The sequence below is a fragment of the Lissotriton vulgaris genome, chromosome 6, assembly GCF_964263255.1.
Source record: "Lissotriton vulgaris chromosome 6, aLisVul1.2, whole genome shotgun sequence".
In the NCBI taxonomy this organism is placed as follows: Eukaryota; Metazoa; Chordata; class Amphibia; order Caudata; family Salamandridae; genus Lissotriton; species Lissotriton vulgaris.
Window position 1 is genome coordinate 1,427,100,743 of NC_141694.1, and position 17,314 is coordinate 1,427,118,056.

Consider the following 17,314-nt stretch of genomic DNA (forward strand, 5'->3'; position numbering starts at 1 on the left):
AGCTTATTAAAGGACACTGATTTACTGTCTGGCAAAGTTAAATATATAAATCTTTCTGAGTCTACACTAGTAGTACTTGATACCATACAGTTCTCGCAGTCATGCTGCCATTGATAAGAAAGCCCAAACAGGTGATCTACATCTACACCCTCATCTTGCAATACATCAAGCATATACATTAAAAACTCCTGACAATCTTGCTGATTATTTTCAGAGAAGTCTGTTTGACCTGAACATTCATCTAACAGATAACGAACTTCAGACACACTTTCTACTTTTGTTCGATCAGTGCTACATTTCTCGAAAACAGAATTCAACAAACAGCATAAAATTTGTTCTGAATTCAACAGAATCTGTTCTTTTAAACTCTCTAGTGAAAAGAGAACATTAACCACTACATTTGCATAGCAGTTGACACCAGAACTGTTTTCAAATTGAAAACCGACAACATCTTCAACAGAATCCACTTTCTTTCTGCTAACAATTTTCGGTTCATTGACTTTTAGTCTTTTTGCAACAACCTCCCTACTATTACTGATATTTCTACGTTTCCGGCCTACCACACGTTTCTCAAACAAAGGATATTGAGGCAAATGTGGCGCATACTCTCTTCTTAACCTATTGTATTCCTTAACACAATCTAGATCCGCACAAATGTTTGTGACATCACAGTCAATCAAGTACAATCCCGATAAAGTTCTAACTCGTGACAATGCCACATATGCCATACCCTCCTTGAACACAGAACTGCCAATATTCACCAATGCACTGTCTACACTTAAACCTTGCGATTTATGGATTGTCACCGCATATGCCAAGCAAACAGGAAACTGTTTACGGCGAACATATAAGTCTTTAACAAGCAAAAACCTAGCAGAACAACGACCAATTAGCTGTACTTCCTCAATGCCATCAAATTTAATTCTTAAAAATTCTATTCCATCTCTATTTCTGTATTTCTCAAAATCAACAACATTACCCATTGATCCATTCACTAGACCTCTTTCTACATGTAAATTCCTTCTCAAAATGATTCGGCAATTTAAACACACATTCAAAGTCTTTTCAAAACCCGCTGTTTTAGATATAGTCTTCTCTAATGAATCCAATTTTGATTTCAAATTGTCTGACAAAATAATTGTTGATCCCATGTGCTCTATTTTGTCGATAGCTTCAAGTTTCACAATCTCTTGCTTTTCTAAATTCAACATTTTGTTGTTGAAGATGGCACATTCTGCAAGAGTTGGCATCAAACATATCCCGGATTTCTTCTCAGTAATTTTCTGAAAAATATTCTCAGGCACAATCTCTTGTTTGGGATATAAATTTGACAGTAATCGTGCATTTAAAGCTTCTTTCCCATGTTCGGTCACTTTTCCAATTCTAATATCTTGTAGAATATTCTTGTAATCTTCATCCTTTGCCTGACGCATATTTTCATGCAGTTCAGCATAATTGAAGTTTAACCATATATTGACGTTGCCAATGCTCCCTAGGCACTTCCTGGTATCTTCATGCGTGAGTATTTTGAACACAGGTTGACCTTTTACTGGTGTCAGCTGCAGAAGATCTCCAAAAACAATGATGTGTTTGCCACCAAATAACACATCATATTCAGTTTTAAGTACTTCTTGCATTCTCAAATGCACAAAGGCAAGCATGACATTGGAAACCATGCTTACTTCGTCAATGATAAGTAGTTTCATTTTCCTCAAGACTCTTGAAACTTCACAGCAAGCATCCCCAGATAACTTGTGGTATTGTAATTTGTTGTCATGCTCCACCGGCAGCATCAGTAGACGATGCAAAGTAATACCTTTAATGTTATGTGCTGCCAGTCCAGTAGGAGCGGTGACAACACAAGACAGCGATGACTCAGTCCTTTCCTGCAAATAACAAGAAATTGCTTTAATGAGGAAACTTTTTCCAGTTCCCGCTTCTCCACTCACGTACAGTCGGACAGGCTTCAACGATGTACATGAGCACTCTTTCTTCTCATGACTTAATCCGTGCTCAATTTCCTTGGTAACTTCATCATATATTTTCCTCTGCTCAACGTTGAGTTGTTTTTCCAAGTCTTCTAAGTTAACTGAATCCTCCTGAGCATGTGCCATGGCTCTTTCCACTTCATTCATAGCAGTGGCAGCTTTATTTTCGATAATAGGTCCTCCAAGTGGATCTTGACTCAATGAAACAGAACTCTGACTGTCCTGAGAACTGTCTCTGGCAATCTCGGCTGCAATCGTTGCTTCCTGCTCAATTTCCAAAGTTAGCATTTCTTGATATTTAGGAAAAGCAGGACATTCTATGGACTCCTTGGCTGCATTGAAAGAGTCTTCGTAACAAAGGAAATCTCCAAGCAGTTCCTCTTCTGCACGCCAAGGCTTGAAAAGTTGCAAAAGTGCTAAATAGAAAAACTCCTTTTTTTCTGGAGATTCACCACTCAATTTTCGATGGTTTACTAATTGGCATTTTCTTTGCTTGACCAGGCATCCCTCACTTCCAATTACAGCATACACTCCTTTCTCAATATCTTCTTTGATGTTCCTCTTGAATATTTAATTTTGGAGAACCTCATATAGACAAACATTCTCAAGGTGACTGCTTCGATTTGGATAATATGTATCCAACATGTTGGTCTTCAAAATGTCGGTACTGTTTGGTTCCTTTTCTGCCAAATACTCAATTTCCCGGACAGGTTTTAGAACTCGATTTCGCGTTGCAGCAAGACCAAGACTCGCCCAAACGATACTCCTGGATTTGGCATAGAGACTTGCTGAAGACAATCGATCAGAACATTCGTAAGCTCCGATTTCTCGATGCGACAACATCTTCAGACTGAAACTGTACAACTTCTTGCTGAGGCTCTTTTCATGGGAAATGTCCTCCCACATATCCTTCAGTTCTGTCTTTTCTTTTTTGGTGATGTAAGATGTCACATACCGAGCCACAGCCATACAGTTGTCAGCCACAAACTGTATATCCATGTTAGCATTCCACATGGACAAAATCACTGGGTTGTAGTCATTGATGTACTTGGACTCTTCGTTCCTTTTCAAATTGTATGTATTCTTGGGTGATTTCCTCGTCACATTATGTCGCAGCGAAGACATCAAACTGTTCACTCTTCCTTTAGAAATCACCGGTCGTGGAAAGTTGAAACGACATTTGGTGTAGAACTTGTCCTTGTTTCTGAATTTACGACGACAATACTTTCCACAACGATGGCTTTGGAAACGTAGAACTTGTTCTCTTAGGCTTTTCTTCTCCATTGCGTTTGGAACAGTACACGTAGAATACTGTTCTATGAAATTCATCACTAAGTCATCCGGATCTGTTCCAAATTTAGGTGCATCCTTGATCCACAACAACATATGTATATGAGGGGCACCTCTTGCTTGGTACTCCTTTCTCCAGAAGAAATCCAACACCTCTCCAAGAGGTGGATTCTTCTTATTTGTGATGAAAGACATCATAGCTTCAAATCTATGATTGAAGTACCTGCATACATTCACTGGATCCAAAGAACACAGTTCTCCAGGTGTCTTGAATTCAATGTTTTCAATATTTCCATTTGCCTTCTCGTAGAAATTCAAGTAAGTCTTCCCAGCCATACTCGGCACAGCTCAGAGTGAGGAACCATGTCGGAGTTCCTAAGTTCCTCAGCATACATTTTAAATCACCATGACGACGGTACCAGTACTCATTAGTACCACGCTGACACGCCATGAGATTAATTAAGTGAGAATCCAAAATACTGTCTTGGACATTGATTTTATGCATAAAATCACTTGCCGAGATGTTTCGCATCTGTATACCACTTTTTAAAATGTGGTTCACTGCATATGACAGTCCTGACAGATCGCTTTTAAACAGGAGATGAAACAAATAGGGAATGCATTGACGAAACCTAGGATCTTCTGCATACAATCGTAAAGTCCGGTATTCAGACGCAGGAATTTGATGAGGTCGCTCATCATATCTTCCTCCTTGACCTGTGGGAAATAGCTGTGGGAAACACCGAGCTTCCAAACTTTCCTCCCAAACACTAATGGGACTCCCTTTGGCTTGTTTCATTTGAAACAACTCAATAGCATTCCCCATGACTTCCTTGGAATGCAAAGGATGAACACTATAATGTTCATATATTTCTTCACTATTAGACACCTCTACTTTCTCAATTTGGCCAGCACACAAAACGCTATCCTCTTCATCACTTACTTCCTCTTCTGCTACATATACATTCTTATAGTACTTATTATTTTTCTTCAAATACAAAGTTGCATTTTTCACTTTCCTAACATCCACTAAATCTTGCCATATTTTCTTATTCTTTGTCGGAACCCCATTAACCAAGATAACCAGAGGTTCCTCTTCCACTTTCTCAACTCCAATTGTGTTAATGTTTTTGTTTAAATCTAGAGGCAAATAAACAACTCTTCCCTTTAATCCTCTCTGTAAATCTGTTGGAGGCAACTTCCCTGTCTTTGGCTCCATTCTTACAATAGCCTGAAAGGGATGGATACTTTGAATCAAAATAGATTCATAAGTATTTAAATCCTTCAATTCTGAAGGAATCTCAACCAATTCCAGATTATTATGAACTGCCCTAGCAGGCATCTGGTTTTGATTTAATTTATTACAACAATAAGTACACACACGTTGGTCCACTCCCAAATCAAAACAATTTTCTACCATCAAGTATGTGGCAAAATCCTTCCATTCACTATTATTTTCCCTTTCAGTTTTTGCATATAAATCCACTAACTTAGTCTGATTCTTATAATAAGTGCGTCGACAACATACACACGTGAAATTAGGCCTCTCACTTGATTTCATCTGAAATGTGGCAATTTCCTTCTGAAAATTATCTGAACTAGAAACCTGTATATTATCTTCAACATAACCCTCTACTTCTGGGTCAATTTGAACATTCTCATCTCTACTACCAAAGTAACAAAACTCAATTTCTTCACAAATATTCTTCACATCTATTTCAGAACCATGCAAAAGAGCAGCACATAATTGTTTAAGCATAATTGCTGGACTCTTAGCATAATACAACATTCTCACTAATTTTCTCACTTTATTATGATGCACTGCTAGCATCCTGAAATGATGAAAAACACTCTGGCATACTCTCCTGGAAAGACAAGCCAGTGAATGACCACGCAAACCTGTCATTTGTCTCACTCTGCAAGGATCTAAATCTTGCAACAACTTTATTTTCTGCTTCAAACTTTTCTTATTAAATGTCCGTATAAAATCACAAAGCAAATTGATGGAAACCTGTCGCACACTGCAAATAGAACTACACTTCTAAATGTACACAGGACCCTTAGGACGTCTTCCTAAAACCTCATCACTTAGCGCCTCTTCTGTCTCTGTTGTCACAAGTTGTTCTTTTTCAACTGGACAACCATCCTTCACTTCATAAGCTCGACCACTGGTGTCAACTGCAAACACCAAATCATTATCCTGAAAATAACTCTCCTCATTAAAAAATGCCTCACAACTTGAACTATGCATCCATTCTCCGGAAAAAACTTCACAAAAGTTAGTACGATTTACTACTCTCTTCCATCTACTTTTTGTTTTGAAATCAGAAATTACCTTGCTTAGTTTCCTAATTCTATTGATTACCAAAATAAATAACTTTCGCTTAATTTCAAAAGCATGATCAATAATTTTCTCTACATTTTTCTTCTTCTTATAAAATGCCGCTTTCTGTTGGCCTTTTTTTTTAATATTTTTCAATAAATTAACTATTATTCTGTTACGGAACATTCGATTTCGAATGTCCCTAAACTGTTGTTTCCTTCTACTATCATGCACAGAGTTATCTCTTCCTCTACCAGTAACATTTTTGATGGGTCTCTCCTTTCCATTTAAATTGCTTTTCTTTTTGTGGACTGAAACATTTTTTGGAGAAATACTTTTTTTACTACACATATTTCTTAAGAATGATTTCGTGCTCTTACCCGGACCTTTCTTGGTGTTTTGACAAGTATTTGGGGAAGAGGACTGCTGCAATAAAACATCATCCTGCTGTCTTTGACGTTTTCTAGCCTTTCTAATTCTATTTTTTGTAGGCATTTTCCAAACTATGAAAGAATCTGCAGTTGAATCTGTGGAAAAATATAATAAAAAATGTTATTAACCACTATTACCAAACAGTAAATGAATAACAGTCATCTAAAACTTAATGCCCTACTAATTATTTAACATAGCAAATCTTTTGCACCAGCACTGCATCACAAAAATGACACTCAATGGTACAAAACAGGCATAGAACAATCATAAATCACTCCCTAATATTTTAAATGATTAATTCAGGATGACGATAAGATGTAGCCTATCTAAAGGTTTGTTTAGGCCCAGATCTTTGGACTGGGGTGAATGTGTGTCATTGATCCACATTCGGTCCATCACCTGTTTTGTTTATTTGAGGTGAGGCCAACACATGGTTGCAGATAAGATTTTCACTTAAAAAAACCAAAGAGAAAATACATGTAAAGACCTACCAATGAAGTAAGTCATTATTTGAAAACCATTACATTTCTGGAAATATGCACTGCTAGTGCTCCATAAGTTGTTTTGGGTCATATTTATAAGGCATTTGAGTGTCTATTATGCTATTTTACGTTCTTCATGGTGCAAATGTCTTGTAAATACGCTCCCACCTGCGGTTGGCAAATTTAGATTTTGATTATGGGAGTTACATAGGCATGTTAATAATTTCCCAAAAATGGTGTATGACCCCAAACAACCTATGAAGCTCTAGTAGTACATATTCAGAAATTTAATTGATTTCAAAATTCGTTTTTAAACACAGCATATAAATCAATGGTATACCTGCATTCAAGAGGAAATGACTGAAAATGTCCTTGAGACACATGAAAGCGTTTTCTGGAATGCACTAGCACCATTTTTTGGACATTATTAACATGGCTATGTAACTCCCATAATCAAAATCTAAATTCGCCAAGCGCAGGTGAGAGCGTATTTACAAGACACTTGCCCCATGAGGAATGCTTGCCATTTAAAAAGGAAAAATAACATCAAAGACACTCAAATGCCTTATAAATATGACCCAAAACAACCTATGAAGCTCTAGCAGTACATATCCAGAAATGTAATTGATTTCAAAAATGGTTTTTAAAAACAACATATCTGTTTCAGCTTACATAAGAGACCATGGAATGGGCTTCATATACAACAATAACTTGTGTTACTGCATGCCAGAATGGTACACCGAATATGCAATTACAATTTCTCAAAGAAACAAAATCTATTTCTATATCACTACAGACAAAGCCACAGTTTAAAAACACAGCTTTCTTCATCATTTTCTCCTTAGCAAGATTTATCGCAAATGCGATAAAAAACGGCCGCAATGCATGAATATCGCTGAAAAGTCAGCGATACTCATGCATTATCCAGCAAATGCTCTTAGCCATGTTATCCACCTCCCATTGGATAACATGGCTAAGAACTGCTCGCAAATGCGAAAAAAAACGGCCGCAATGCATGAATATCGCTGAAAAGTCAGCGATATTCATGCATTTTCCAGCAAATGCTCTTAGCCATGTTATCCACTTCCCATTAAATAACATGGCTAAGAACTGCTCAGGGCCCATGAGGAAGGCTTTCCATTTAAAAAGGTAAACATAACATCAAAGACACTAAAATGCCTTCTAAATATGACCCCAAACAACCTATGAAGCTCTAACAGTACATATCCAGAAATGTAATTGATTTCAAAATTCGTTTTTAAACACCGCATATAAATCAATTGTATACCTGCATTCATGAAGAAATGACTGAAAATGTCCTTGAGACACATGAAAGTGTTTCTGGAATGCCCTAGCACCATTTTTGGGACACTATTAACATGGCTAGGTAACTCCCATAATCAAAATCTAAATTTGCCAAGCGCAAGTGGGAGCGTATTTACAAGACACTTGCCCCATGAGGAACGCTTTCCATTTTAAAAGGAAAACATAACATCAAAGACACTCAAATGCCTTATAAATATGGCCCAAAACAACCTATGAAGCTCTAGCAGTACATATCCAGAAATGTAATTGATTTCTAAAATCGTTTTTAAAAACAACATATCTGTTTCAGCTTACATAACAGACCATGGAATGGGCTCCATGTACCACAATAACCTGTGTTACTGCATGCCAGAATGCTACACCGAATATGCAATTACAATTTCTCAAAGAATCTAATTCTATTTGTATATCACTAGAGACAAAACCACATTTTAAAAACACAGCTTTCTTCATCATTTTCTCCTTAAATCATACTATTCTCTATCTAAATTAAATAAATCTTTTCTCACCTTAGCAAGTTGAGTTTTGAAAACAGTCTCAGAAATACACCAAATTGTCTTCAGCAGAAGAAAAAGGATGCACTCCAGAGGCTGCAGCTATTGAAAGCACAGAAATACAGATATTCATTTCACATATCTCTCATATTAGCCAATCATAACTCTTCCCTCACTTTTTTCAAATCAAAACCCTTCCCCCCTCTGCCCTCTCTGCCTTTTTTCCATAGCAACCACCTCCTGGAAGAGCTCTCATGTTTGCAAATTCACACAACAATGTTTCAATTGAACTCTGAACTCTCAGTGCACCTGCGTATCCAGTGCAATCTTTCATGAAATGTTTCTTCCTTGACCATTCAAATTACATCTTTCAAAGAACACATCCATGCACCCTAACTTTCTGTTTTCAGAAATGGAAATGCACCAATCACTGCTAATGATTCATTAGCATTGGAAATCCACAGTTTTTTTTCTTTACAAACTCCTACTGTTTCAACTGCCCTTTCATTACCACACTTCATCTGACTGCAGAACAACCTTCTCCCACCATGTTTAAGGTCTGGATTGTTGGACATAGTTACATCCACTGGGCTCAAAGGTATGCTGAGAACAGAAATTTACCTAACCTCAATTTACAGGATGTGGAAATTAAGTGGTTGGGCCAAAGAGGATTAAAATGTCACCAATTGATACCATTGGTGAAAACCTTTATGCATTTGCCAAAACCTGACCTGTTAATAGTGCACTGTGGAGGTAATGATTTGGGCACTTTGACAGGGGTAGGTCTGGAAATGCTTTTAAAGGACACCTTTGAGCAATTAATGGCACTTTTTCCTCAAACTGCCTTGGTATATTCCAATATATGCCAAAGACAGAAATGGAGGTGGTCCAACCAATTTTGTCCACAAATTGAGAAAGCGAGGAAGCATGTAAACAAATCTGTGTCAGCTTTCATGAGAGACCATGGAATGGGCTCTCTGTACAACAATAACTTGCGTTACTACATGCAAGATATCTACAGAGGAGATGGAGTTCACTTCTCAGATGAGGGCAACAGAATTTTCATTCTGAATTTAAGACTGTGCATTGGTACCTACTTATAAGTACCTAAATGTACCATAAACCCAAAAGCTCTTCTCAGAGCTACCCTTCATCTGATCACACACTTTTATTATTTTTTTTCTAACTTTTTTCTGTAATTTTCAACAAACTACGCTCAAAGAGCGCTATCCGGTACGCGAACTGGAAGCTAACCGCGCAAAATTTCAAAAAAAAAGTTTTTTCTTCGCAAATATAGTCCTCCTCAGCCACCCTCAGAAAACGTAGGGGGGCAAAATACTTGTACCATGCCCCCTTCTACCCATTCAGAACATTATTTACCCTCCATTTTATACCTTGATTCGACCGAAACACAAAATGGTGGACTCCCGTTACGCTCCTAGTTCGCGGACCGGACCGCTTTCCGGGAAGCGGTCCAAAAAAAAGGTGGGAAAGTAATTTACAGAAAAACGACTACAGACACTCTCACCAAATATAAATTAGCTCATACTACATAACAATCCCTTTCATTCTCACAAATTTGATTGAAATTTCATTTAGCCATTTAGCCTTTAGACCTCTCCAAGTACCGTGAGGTAAATTACTTCACAAAACACATCTGAACTGTTGGAATTGACAACCAATGAAAATGTTACTTTCATTTTCTACTTTTATTACCTGACATTTGATTGGTAATATACTTGAATATATATAAAGGAAGAGAAGAAAACACAGCCATTTTGACTACTACTTCTTGTTGTACATCACCTTTCAATAGCTTCCAAAAACTTCAACTTCTTTGTGAAGGTAAGATATAATTTTTAAAAACGAAATATATTGTGCACTATAACTTAATATAATAGAATTTTTCTGCTAGATATACACTATCCCTCTGTAGTAGTAATGTATTTAGATAGACTTCTCTGTTATAGTTATGAATGAAGTTAGGCTTGTCTTGGTTAAATCACATACACTTTTTTATAGTCCTATTTCCACTCTGATACTATACACTGCCAAAAGATAAATTCACTGATAAAAACTGCCTATCTAAAATTAATCCCAACAGTGCCCTATCTCTACTAATATATATTTTTTTAATCCAAATTTCAGGCAAAATGGAAGGCGAAAACCAAGTTTCTTTTGAAATGGACCTGCAAGAGAGCAGCCAGGAATTGATTGAACAAATTGACATAGAATTTATGGATGAAAGCTTGGATAATGAACTGCTGCAATGTGTCCAAGCAGTAGATGCCCTCCTTGCAAATGAGGACATTTTACAACCTCACAGATTGCAAACAATATTTCAAGAAAATAATGACATTTCAGACACTGAAATGTTAGAAAGTTTAATAAATTATGAAAAACAATGAAAATAAAAAAAAAACTTTAAAAATAAAGAAAACAAAAAAAACACAACAAAAACAACAAACAATTAACATACAGTCTTTGAAAAGTGTATCATTCTATTATCCTTATAGTACGCTGCCCAGAACGCTTTCCGGTTCGCGTACTAGGCGCTCATCGCGAAAAAAAAAATATATATATTTTTTTGGACCCTGCTGGGCCCTTTTAAAACCTCCACATAAAACCTAGGGGGTCAGGGAGGATCTACTATGCCCCCTTATGGAAATTTCCCCCTTTGTTTTGGCCTCCTCTTGTCTCTCGATCCTACCGAGAGACAAGATGGCGGCTGCACCGGACTGTTTAGAATGTTGACAGACACCGAAGAGCCAATCAGCTTTCCGTGCGCAAAGTTCCGTTACGCGAAAAGTACGCGAACCGGATCGCTGCCCGGACCGCTGTTACAGATATATATCTTGATTTAAACGTTAATTTCTCAAAATCCACTGAAGCACATATATTGAGACCTAGCAAAGGCACATCGGGCTAACAGTCCCTACAATTTTGCCAAGTTTCGTGAAAATCCATTCAGCCGTTCGGGCTAAAAGTGAGTCCAACCGCCCTATGGAAATTAACATGGGAAAAACGCATTTTGGGACCCCCCTTTTTTCTCGGCCCCCCCTTGACACCCCCCCCCCAAATTTCCAGGAGCTGCTCAGAAACAAAATGTGCCATTTTCCTGAAAATTTCAGCCAATTCCATCCACAAACGCCAAAGTTATTAGGCATAGAATTTTCAGAAATCCCATAGGGAAAAAATCCTAACTATATATACCTACTGGCGACCGCCAGTAGGTAATATAAATATATATATATATATATATATATATATATATATATATATATATATATATATATATATATATATATATATATATATATATTACCTACTGGCGATAGCCAGTAGGTATATATAGTTAGGATTTTTTCCCTATGGGATTTCTGAAAATTCTATGTCTAATAACTTTGGCGTTTGTGGACGGAATCGGCTGAAATTTTCAGGAAAATGGCACATTTTGTTTCTGAGCAGCTCCTGGAAATTTGGGGGGGGTTCGTCAAGGGGGGGCTGAGAAAAAAGGGGGGTCCCAAAACGCGATTTTCCCATGTTAATTTCCATAGGGCGGTTGGACTCACTTTTAGCCCGAACGGCTGAATGGATTTACACGAAACTTGGCAAAATTGTAGGGACTGTTAGCCCGATGTGCCTTTGCTAGGTCTCAATATATGTGCTTCAGTGAATTTTGAGAAATTAACGTTTAAATCAAGATATATATCTGTCACAGCGCTCCGGGCAGCGATCCGGTTCGCGTACTTTTCGCGTATCGGAACTTTGCGAAGCGGAGCTGATTGGCTCTCCGATTTTTTCGCCGTAGAGACGCGTCTTTGTACGCGAACCGGGCAGCTAACCGGGCAGCTAACCGGCAGCTAACCGGGCAGCTATATCTGTAACAGCGGAAAAAAAAAAAAAAAAAACATCGATTTTTTTCGCTGTAGAGACGCGTCTTGGTACGCGAACCGGACAGCTAACCGGCAGCTAACCGGCAGCTAACCGGGCAGCTATATCTGTAACAGCGCTCCGGGTAGCGCTCCGGTTCGCGAACTTTTCGCGTATCGGAACTTTGCGAAGCGGAGCTGATTGGCTCTCCGGTGTCTGTCAACATTCTAAACAGTCCGGAGCGGCCGCCATCTTGTCTCTCGGTAGGATCGAGAGACAAGAGGAGGCCAAAACAAAGGGGGAAATGTAGGAAAGGGGGCAAGGTAGACCCCTTCTGACCCCCTAGGATTGATGAGGGGGATATTATAGAGCCACGCGGGGCAAAAAAAAAAAAAAAAAAAATTTTCGATTTTTTCGCCGTAGAGACGCGTCTTGGTACGCGAACCGGGCAGCTAACCGGGCAGCTAACCGGCAGCTAACCGGGCAGCTATATCTGTAACAGCGAAAAAAAAAAAAAAAAAAAAAATCGATTTTTTCGCTGTAGAGACGCGTCTTGGTACGCGAACCGGACAGCTAACCGGCAGCTAACCGGCAGCTAACCGGGCAGCTATATCTGTAACAGCGCTCCGGGTAGCGCTCCGGTTCGCGAACTTTTCGCGTATCGGAACTTTGCAAAGCGGAGCTGATTGGCTCTCCGGTGTCTGTCAACATTCTAAACAGTCCGGAGCGGTAGGGATTGTTTGTTTGATGTGCCTTTGCAAGGCCTCAAGATATGTGTATGTGTGGATTTTGTCTAATTAAGGTTAAAAAAAATATATATATCTGTAAGCGAGCTCCGGCGCGCTTACGTTACGGGTTTGGTTTGCGCTGCAGAGGCGACGCGTCATGAGGCGTCTCACGTGGCTACGTGATACGTCACGTAATAAAGAATATATTTTACAGCTACAGATATTAGCTTTTAAAAAACCAATGAAATTCACTGAAAAAACCACAGGTTATAGACTATATATAGTTAGGAATTAGCATTTACAAAACCTTGAAAATTCACTGAAAAAACCATAGGTTATAGACCATATATAGTTAGGAATTAGCATTTACAAAACCTTATTTTACTCGCATAAAACCATTGAAATTCCATATATAGTTAGTTGCACTAACTATATATCGCGCACCCGCAATCCACTGCTGATGATGTCACACATTACATCATTCATGACATGGTCAGTGACATCACTGATGACATCACTGATGACATCTCAAATGACATCACTGATGACATCACTGATGACAACACCCAGTGACTGTATGTTTCTGTAAAGTTAAAATATGTCTTACATATTGAAGAATGAGTGGATGTATAAGTGTCTGGATGAAGGATTTAGTAGGTGCATGACTGTGTGTATGAGTGAGTGTTTTAATGTGTCTCACTGAGTGCATGGGTTAGTGACTAAACTGTCTTAATTTGTGCATCATTATGTCTGTTGTTCTGTAAACTGCTGCATGTGTTGATCAGTAGCTATATGAGTAACTATATGGGTTATTGATTGGTTGCCCAAGTATTTGTATGGGAGACTGAGTGTGTGTGTGGGTGGCTGGGAGGTGTGTGACTCTGTGCATAGATGTGTGAGTAGTTGATTCAGTATATGTATGGGTTCAAAAGTGCATGTGGAAACAGCTGTATGGGCGGTTGACTGTCTGCATGAGTGTATTGGTGATTGAATGGATTTCTCAGTGCTACATGTCAAAGTAAGTACATATGTAAAACACAGTACATGTGATAGTTGACATATATAAATAACTGTGCATAAGAGCCAGTGAATGTGTGAGTGGCTGTATGGATCTTTGTGAACTTGTATCAGGGATTGTATAAGAGAGTAAATATGTGTTAGTATATGTTTGAATAAGTAAGGTGTGTATAACTGTATAGTTGAGGAAATGGAGGTGTGATTGATTCTTTGCATGACTGACTAGGTGTGTGAGTAACTCCATGGATGAGTGACAGTCTGTGAGTGTCTGTTTACACTGATTGTATCTAATGTTATATTAGAGTGTGAAGAGGTTCATCGTATTATCACATGAATGATATCATCAGTGATGTGATCAGTAATGTCAAATGAGATGTCATCAGTGATGTCATTTGAGATGACATCAGTGATGTCATTTGAGATGTCATCAGTGATGTCATCAGTGATGTCATTTGAGATGTCATCAGTGATGTCATCAGTGATGTCACTGACCATGTCATGAATGATGTAATGTGTGACATCATCAGCAGTGGATTGCGGGTGCGCGATATATAGTTAGTGCAACTAACTATATATGGAATTTCAATGGTTTTATGCGAGTAAAATAAGGTTTTGTAAATGCTAATTCCTAACTATATATGGTCTATAACCTATGGTTTTTTCAGTGAATATATATATATATATATATATATGTTCCTCTCAAATGCCCTTGCGCTCACAGAGGTCACACAATGCGGCTCCTGCCATCCGGTCTGTACACCTCGAGGCTGCCTGCAATTATTTGCATCCATTTCATTTCTCGATTCCGACTCGTTTCGAGGCAGAACGCCTCTTCCTCATGGGCTGCTACACAGGGAAAATGAATGGCTCACCAGTGTTATCTCCATGATTATTTTATTGAAAACGCCACCCACAGTGGGCGTGGCACACAAGAAATGCCCAACGGCATACTGGTCCATGTGGTCCCAATGGTGAGTGTTTTATTAAAAACCTTGAGTAGGTTCATTGTCACTGTGTTAAATTAGAAGCATTTTAAATCCTTTAGTAGGTTGAGTTGCAATATTGCAGGCTTCGTTTTACTGTGGAGCTGCATGCTATCCGGAAAGAAAGGGTTTCTCTCCAAGCCTTTCTAAGTCTCAGTTCACAAGAAATGGTGCTCCTCTGCCACGGCTAAGGCAGCCGTGCGTTTAATGTTCCTCTCAAATGCCCTTGCGCTCACAGAGGTCACACAATGCGGCTCCTACCATCCGGTCTGTACACCCCGCGGCTGCCTGCAATTATTTGCATCCATTTCATTTCTTGATTCCGACGCATGTTGGGCATTTCTTGTGTGCCACGCCCACTGTGGGTTGTGTTTTCAATAAAATAATCATGGAGACATTACTGGTGAGCCATTCATTTTCCCTGTGTAGCAGCCCATGAGGAAGAGGCGTTCTGCCTCTTATCTCCTGATGCGTTTTGGGGCTGGCAAAGCTTCTTATTCATAGGACAAACATACTGGAACAGCGCCGAGTAGCTCAATCAGGCACCCTGCATACTCATTTCAATATTTCCAGGTGGGCTTTTCAAGTGAATCACGATTGCAGGCATGCTGGTACCTGTGGTCTTTTCAGTCCGTGGGCATTCAGTATTTCCCAAGTGGGATCAGTGCACAACTTCCAGTCTTTTAGTTAAAAATAAATAACCCCAGTGGGCCTCCGAGTGTCAAAAGCAGGTAATTAGTATCTCCGCTGCGCCCGAACGTTTCAAAACAACTCCAAACCTTCTGGCCCCTGCCACACTCTGGTAGTGGTTCGTCCCCTACGGCTCGACAGCCGCAATTAATCCCAAAAACACTTGCCCTAATGCGAGGACAAACACAGCAGCAGTGGTAATACACCATTTATTTAAAACCAGCAATGACATTCTGGAAATGTGTCTCTTATCTCCTGACGCGTTTCAGGGCTGGCAAAGCTCCTTATTCATAGGACAAACATACTGGAACAGCTGCCTCTTTTTGTACCTCTCTTGCTTCTTTGTTCACCTCCCCTACCTCTTTCTGCACCCCTCTTGCCTCTTTTTGCACCTCTGTTGGTTCTTTCTGCACTGCTCTGGCTTCATTCTGCACCTCACTTGCCTCTTTATGCACTTCTTGTGCTTCTTTCTAAACCTCTATTGCTTCTTTCAACAATTCTCTTGCCTCTTTCTGCGCTTCTCTTGCTTGTTTCTTCACCTCGCTTGCATCTTTCTGCATCTCTGTAGCCTCTTTATGCACTTCACTTGCTTCTTTCTTCACCTCTCTTGCCTCTTTCTGCAATTCTCTTGCTTCTATCTAAACCTCTGTTGCTTCTTTCAACAATTCTCTCGCCTCTTTCTGCACTTCTCTTGCGTGTTGCTGCACCTCTCTTGCATCTTTATGCACCTCTGCTGCCTCTTTCTACACTTCACTTGCTTCTTTCTGCATCTCTCTTGCCTCTTTCAGCAGCTCTGTTGCTTCTTTCAGAACCTCATGTTTCTCTTTCTGCACTTCTATTGCTTCTTTCTACACCTGTGTTGCTTCTTTCAGGAATTCCCTTGCCTCTTTCTGCACTTCTCTTTCTTCTTTTATGACCCCTCCTGCCTCTTTCTGTACCTCTTTTGACTCTTTGTGCACCTCTCCTACCTCTTTCTGCACCCGTCTTGCCTCTTTATTCATCACTGTTAGGTCTTTCTCCACTGTTCTTGCTTCTTTCTGCACCGCACTTGCCTCTTTCTGCACTTCTGCTTCTTTCTAAACCTCTGTTGCTTCTTTCAACAAGTCTCTTGCCTTTTTTAGCACTTCTCCTGCTTGTTTCTTCACATCTCTTGCATCATTTAGGGGTAGTTAGCCCCCAATGTCAACCTTGGGGGCCAACTACCCCTTTTATTACCTCCAGTAAGTCCCACACAACAAGATTGCTAACTGTTTATATCAGGCATGCCCCCACACTGTACCACTGTACAAATGCACACCCTGGCGCATTGCAAGTTGTGGAATTAAGTACCCTTGAATCCTGAGGATCCCAGGGGGCCAACTAGCCCACCAGGTACCTCCAGTAAGCACCACACAGCTGCATTGCAGAGAGGTGTTCCGAGGCTACACTCCTTTTTACACCATGCTGCAAACGCGGCTTCTGGCACACTGCTACTCGGAGGATGAGGTCCACTGGACCTCATCATCCCACCAACAGTGCACCAGAAGCCACATTTGCAGAGTGGTGTAAAAAGGGCATGCCTCAGACCACCTCTCTGCAACTCAGCTCTGTAGTGCTTACTGGAGGTACCTGGTAGGCTAGTTGGCACCCAGGGACACTCAGTATTCAAGGTGACTTAATCCCCCAACTTAGAATGCGCCAGGGGTTGG